We start from the raw sequence: 7,132 nt of genomic DNA on the forward strand, positions 1-7,132 counted from the left end.
AAATGCAGATGAATGTTCTTGAGGATTTTTTTGGGGGAAATAAACTGAATGTATGGATTATTAATGTATGTAATGGTTGGGCTTTGTTTTATGTGTGAATACATTATCACAAACGTGTGCAGAGGGAGGAAAGGGGTGAAGTCATGTTGCGTTATCCGTATTGCTTGTGATGATGGGACAGTTTAATTGAATACTGCCACTCATTTTAATGGGTCTCCTCTGGACATGATTTAGATGGATATCACCCTCTAGCTATACCCCTACATTGTCTTCCCCAACCTAGTGCCCACCAGAAGTTTCAAACTGCAGCCCATGCTGGTTGGAGAAGATGGGAATTATAATCAAAATCAACTTGAATGCACCAGGTTGGGCAAGGCTGCCTTTTTAAAAAGTCTTGCATTCATGTGAAAATTCTTGTGCATGATCCAACCAACCAGAAATACTTCGATGTCCCATTTATTTCAATCTGAGAATTAAGCAGGTCCCATTTTCTCCTCTTTGCAATCATTTCCAGCCTATATCAGTAGTTGTTACCACTGATTGTTTCATATGGAATATGCCTACTTGGAATAAACGGATTATTGCTGCTCAGTGGTCTGGAAAATGTGAAGAGCTTTAAGACACTTGCTGATATGACAAATTGAGGAAAATGCCTTGAAGACTTAATCATTTATATTTGCTCCTATCAGAATCTGTCAGCTATTTCAAAGGTGTAGAGGTTTAAAATAATTTCTGAGCATGTTGTGCATGGCATTAGCGTAATGATCACAATCAAAGCTGCTGCATATGCAGAAACAGGCTTTCGTACATGAAAGAAGTCTGTGGCATATTCCATACAGTGGGGACACGCTAAATATTAGTTATTTATCCAAGGCTTGTAGTGATGACCCAGTTTAGAGTATGGCTCTGGCACTGTCCTTCTATATGCCTATAGTCTGAACTAAGTAGGTGGGTGGGGGAATAATTTTTGATTAAGTTTGCAATTAAAGGTGAACCTACCTCCTTTGCACTTGCTGAAACATGCAAGCCAAAAGAGAGACATGCTTTGGAATTTGCACTTCTCCTAATTCTGCAATGCAGTTCTCCAACTAAGGAATGTGTACAAAAGTGCACATATTAGGGTAAACTGTGCATAAATATGCAAATATAAGTAGTGAACTCACTGCAGATGGTGACAGCAGTCACGAATTAAAAGACGCCTGCTCCTTGGGACAAAGGCGATGGCAAACCTAGACAGCATCTTAAAAAGCAGAGACATCACCTTGCTAACAAAGGTCCGTATAGTTAAAGCCATGGTTTTCCCGGTAGTCATGTATGGAAGTGAGAGCTGGACCATAAAGAAGTCTGATCGCCGAAGAATTGATGCTTTTTGAATTATGGTGCTGGAGGAGACTCTTGAGAGTCCCATGGACTGCAAGAAGATCAAACGCATCCATTCTGAAGGAAATCAGCCCTGAGTGCTCACTGGAAGGATAGACCATGAAGCTGAGGCTCCAATACTTTGGCCACCTCATGAGAAGAGAAGACTCCCTGGAAAAGACCCTGATGTTGGGAAAGATTGAGGGCACAAGGAGAAGGGGACGACAGAGGACGAGATGGTTGGACAGTGTCCTCGAAGCTACAAACATGAGTCTGACCAAACTGCGGGAGGCAGTGGAAGACAGGAGTGCCTGGCGTGCTCTGGTCCATGGGGTCACAAAGAGTCGGACACGACTAAACGACTAAACAACAACAAGTAATGAACATAAGCTACATGATGCATTGTATTGAGGAAAATACATATATTAAGGAAAACTGCACCCATAAATGTGTGTGTTAGGAGAAATTGGTATAAGATGCCGATGATGTGGAAATGCAAAGAACTGGATTTAAAGTTGGGAAAATGAGAAACTGAAGAAGCTGTATAGCTGTTCCAACAGAGCCCTAGGAGCTCTCCAAGGTCCTGCAGGTGCTCAGTTTGGCCTCTTCCACTGGATTCCTGATATCCATCTTTGCTGAGGCTACTTCTCTTGCTTTCTTGCTTTGAATGCCTCATACTACAGACTTTGTCTGCTGATTTGGTCTGTAGACAGGACACTGCTGAAATTCCATTTGATCCTTGAGATATCGCGGAGCAAGATGACAGCTCCCCTAGCAGTGAAAGGTGATTTACTGCTGGGACTGTTTGGATAAGTGTAGGGACTGAGTAAGTGACTATTTTGTTTTGCTGGAAAGGGGCAGCTGCTTAACCCCAGGGTTTCCTGGCCTTCACCTCCTACCTGTGAAATGGGATTAAATAATATCAATCCCTTTTAGGAGTTAAGGGGGCTCACCTTCTTTGCTGCTCTTTGTCTGGCCCAGGTCTCAGACTAGGCTAAGCTTGGGTTCTCCTTCTTTTCCTGTTAGTAATTCCTCCTCCTCTAAAGGCTGGCTCTATCCTACCATCTCTGCATTGCAAGCTTCCCTTCCCTTTCAGAGTGCGACCCAACTGACTATTGTATCTGTGGGGAGTTAGGAGCAGTTGCTAGGACTCACTGCCACCTTGGTATTATCACGATCCCCTCAGGACTCCTTTGGGATGAAGGGCAGGACATAAATGTAATAAATGAGAAATAAATAAATACATGATAATCATTGCTGTATGGTATTTTTCCATGGTAAACTGTTACCAAAGCAGCTCACAGCATCAAAGGGTTTTCATAAGATAACTCACTAAGAATTGCAAGGCAATACAGAATTTGAATAGTCATATAAACAACAGGATAATCATCTTATTTCATACTTGTAAATGTGCACTGATTATTCATAAAAGGGTTTAAGAATACAAAGGCAAGAATATTAACCAGACAACCCCTACTTCTACATAGGGGCGGGTGAATCAGTCAGTTTTAGATTTTATCAGTTTCTTATTTTTCAATCTTAAATTCAGTTCTCCACATTTCCACAACAGTTTTCATTTTAGTATTTTCAGTATTTTAGTGTGAAATTCTCATATGCATACTTTTGCATGCAATTTTGCCTAATACATACATAACCCAGTTAGATGAGCAGGGTGCAAATAGTAACAACAACAACAACAACAACAACAACAACAACAACAACAACAACATATTTTATTTGTATCCTGCCCTTCCTGGCCAAGGCCGGGCTCAGAGCAGCTAATATCATAACAATAATAAGTCGTTGCTGCTGCTGCATATTTCCCTAATATAATAAATTTGTGTATATTAATTTCACTAATATATGTATTCTAATGCAATTTTACCCTAATACAGTGGTACCTCCAGTTACAAATGCTTTGGGTTACAAACTCCGCTAACCTGGAAGTACTACATCAGCTTGAGAACTTTGCCCAGGATGAGAACGGAAATCGCGCAGCGGCTCTGTGGCAGTGGAAGACCCCCTTAGCGAAAGCGCAGCTTAGGTTAAGAACAGTTTTGGGTTAAGAACGGACCTCCGGAGCAAATTAAGTTCATAACCCAAATGCACTGTATATGCATTTTGTACATATTACATGGCCAGATTACTGTATTGTAAAATTCAGATATGTGAGAATATAAAAGGATGTCTACATTTCAGTATATGCATCATTTCAGGACATGCAAATTAGGTACGCTCATCTTTAAATGCCCACCTCCATAACCTTTTCAAATACCCCAAAATAGTACCTCACCTTGATAGTCTCTAAGCACCCTGAGCAGCAGAAGCAGCCATTTTACCTGGAGCCAGTCTGTGCCTCACCCTCCCAGGTCTGGTGCAAATGGATTGGATAGAGAGCGGGAACCTGGTCTTGCAGGAGTTGGCTTGCCCAACCAGTAAGGCAGAAGGCAGGGAGACCAGCAATAGGTGGAGCCAGAGCCAATGGCAGGCAGATGTCAGGAAGGTGGGTTCTAACTGATGGCAGACTGAGGTTGGTTGAGCAGAGCCACATTTGCCCCAATAGACCAGCTTCTACTGCCCCTAGCATTTGGGGAGACAAGGGAAAGATCCAGTGACACCCATCTACATAGGCCTGCAACATTTTTCTTCTTCTGTGGTCCATGCAAACTGTTTTGAAACAAGTTCGTGGACATTAGATTGGCTTCAACCAGAGCCAGGGCCTTTTCAACTCTGGCTCCGGCCTGGTGGAACACTCTGTCTCATGAGACCAGGGCCCTGCAGGATCTGATTTCTTTCCGCAGGGCCTGTAAGACAGAGTTGTTCCGTCTGGCCTTTGGATTGGAGCCAATTTGATTCCCTCCCTCTCTTTCTTTTTTCTTTTCCTTCTCCTCCTGCGAGGAGGCTACATTTTAATATTTTAATGTTTCAATATTTTAATGTTGTATTTTAATTTTGTTTTTAAGTTGTAATCATTCAACTTGTTTTATTATTGCTTGTAAGCCGCTCTGAGCCCGGCCTTGGGTGGGGAGGGCTGGGTACAAATAAAAATTACTACTACTACTACTACTACTACTACTACTACTACTATTCCTCTGAAGTATAATTCTTAGGGCTCATTATTACAGACAAAATATAACAATGCCATATTCTGCAATGTTCTATTTTGTGATCATTCACAAGTGCACATATCCACGTAGAAAGACAAGACAAGAAAACCCCCAAAGTGATTTCTTTTAATTAGGGTGGGGGGTTGAGAAGCATTGGAATATATTTTACCAGCCTCCCCCCTCCTCATAAAAGCAATTTAGTTGTTTTACTTGTCATCTATGATTCACTGAATAATTCTGTGCTCATGTTCCCTTGGTTTTTCATTATACTTTATGGGCCAGTGCTCAGGACCACAAACTTGAAACCGTCAGCATTTCCTTTCACTTTATTGGTTAGCAACTGCACACACCACAGGCACGTAGACATGGCTCTCTTGAGCTTACTAAAGGAAACATTGTTTTCTAAGTTCCCCAGGGAAAGTGTGACCTTTATGGCTACTTTACAAGTATAGTTTATTGATGTTTTCCTTTTGCACATTGCAGAGCTTACTCATTTAATGCAAGTGATTACTTTTTAAAAGAAACCAAAGCAACTTGCTGCCATTTAAACAGGAACCAAAATGGAAATGATCAGTGAAGAGAGTGGTGCTAGGTCCACAGGGACAGTACCGCCATTTCTCCCAGCATCCTTGTCCACTGCCCCCAGCTTAGTATAGGCACCAAAGAGAGAGGGTGCCTATAGCAGACATAGGCAAACTCAGCCCTCCAGATGTTTTGGGACTACAACTCCCATCACCCCTGACCACTGGTCCTATTAGCTAGGGATGATGGGAGTTGTAGTCCCAAAACATCTGGAGCACCGAGTTTGCCTATGCCTGGTCTATAGCATGTAAAAGAATGTCCACAGATGGTCAGATCTCTGTTTATCCATTTCCTCCTGAGAAAGGTTTCAAGGTGGGTGCTTTTCAAACACGTGTGAAGCTGAATGTTGGAAGATTCAAGGCAGACAAAAGAAAAAACTTCTTCAGACAGAGCAAATAATATGTAGCAATGACCATCAACGTGGATGACTTTAAAAATGGATTCAACACAATCTTGGAGGCTAACACCCTCAATGTCTGCTAGTCATGAAGGCTATCTACCAACTCCAGTGTTGTAGACAATATGTATCCCAGTTTCTGGGAATTACAACTGCAATCCCCAAACCAATGGTGCATTTCATCTCCCCAGTAGAATGCCCAGTAAAGTGTTCCTCCATTCCATCTTCACCTACAAATTGGATGGAGAATTTTAGGCACAAACTTTAGATCCAATGTTCATTTGTTAATATTTAACAATTCAGCTAGATCATCTTGCTTAATAATGGTAGATTTAAAAATAAAGGAAGAAATGACTTGCAACAAGTGAGTAAACTTTTCAATGTGCAAAAGGAAACATCAATAAACCAAACTTGTAAAATAACCATAAAGGTCACATCTTTCCTGAGGTAGTTAGAAAACCATGTTTTCTTTAGTGTGCTCAGGACCATATTGTGCAACCAATAACATGAAAGGAATACTGATGGTTTATAGTGTACTGAGCACTGTGTATGAGATGAAAAATTAAGAGCCCAAAATTCTGATCCACCACACACTGTGCATGTTCTTAGAAGCTGCAGCTGAGAGCCACATCACTCCCTACCCCAAATAGACCCATGCTCAAGCATAAAGGGGCCCATCTAAACTACATGTGCTACTCACATTGGCTTGATTCAGGCAAATGGGCATGATCAAAATGGTGCACTGCCAACCTGATTCACACACAGTTCAGTATTTATTGAAAGAGGCATGTGGCCATGGTTGCATGGCTGATAAGTCAACCCACATTGACCACATTATCAGGGGGAAATTGTCTTAAATGGATTCCTTTTGGGCCTGATAAATATAAGTAAAATGTGCAAGGAATTCAAGGATAAACTCATGTACCAAAAATGTGGAGATATTGTATGTAGCAGACATTTGTTTTTCTCTTTGGTATTTTGTACAATATGCTTCAGGGATGAAAGGATGAATCCTGGGTGTACAAGTGACTGATCTTTTTTTTGTTTTGTTTTTACAGGCTGTATCTTACTTTGAAGGTATATTGGTATGACTTTGTGTCACTTCTAGTGACTGGTTCACATATGAATGCACATCTCCTGATTTCTCAGAGCTGGTTCACAGTAGGGATGCTTGAAAAAAAGTCATTCTTTGCAAATTCCATTATGAACTGACCCAATCGGCACCTCCTGAACTCAAGTGCAGATCAGCGCACAGCTATCCTACACCACTCTGAATTTTGTGATGTGGTTGTTCACTGATATGTGCATTTTGAAATGCATGGCTTAAATTTGATTTTATCAGTGTTTTTGATGAATATTTTATATTGCTTTATGTGAACAGCTTAGAGGGTTTTTTTGTTGATTAATAGTATCTAAAGTGAATGAATAAATAAATATTTCAGGATAAAATGCATCTAGATATGCATATTTTATAGCAATATGTTCAACAATACATATTTATACACAATTTGGGGGGAGGTACTTTTATTTTTATTTTGTAAAAAGAAAAGTAAAAGCAGTTTAATGAAAAATCAGGATGGAATGGATTTAGGACTGAACATATGGAGAACTTGATGCAGACCAGAAAAACAGGCTGATCATCCATGCACACATACATTTCCAGTGCTTGATGACTGCAACATGGGGT

At 40.8% G+C, this 7,132-nt stretch overlaps 1 long non-coding RNA gene across 1 annotated transcript in view; it reads left to right on the plus strand.

Annotated features, from left to right (window-relative positions):
• Window positions 1–6,898, plus strand: part of LOC309533414 — a 93,288-nt gene extending 86,390 nt beyond the window's left edge. The window contains exon 3 of the long non-coding RNA XR_014220227.1: window positions 6,504–6,898. This is a non-coding gene — a long non-coding RNA (uncharacterized lncRNA). The remainder of the gene's footprint in view (window positions 1–6,503) is intronic.
• The last annotated feature ends 234 nt before the right edge of the window (window positions 6,899–7,132 follow it).

Source organism: Podarcis vaucheri, assembly GCF_965113315.1.
Source record: "Podarcis vaucheri genome assembly, chromosome: 5".
NCBI lineage: Eukaryota > Metazoa > Chordata > Lepidosauria > Squamata > Lacertidae > Podarcis > Podarcis vaucheri.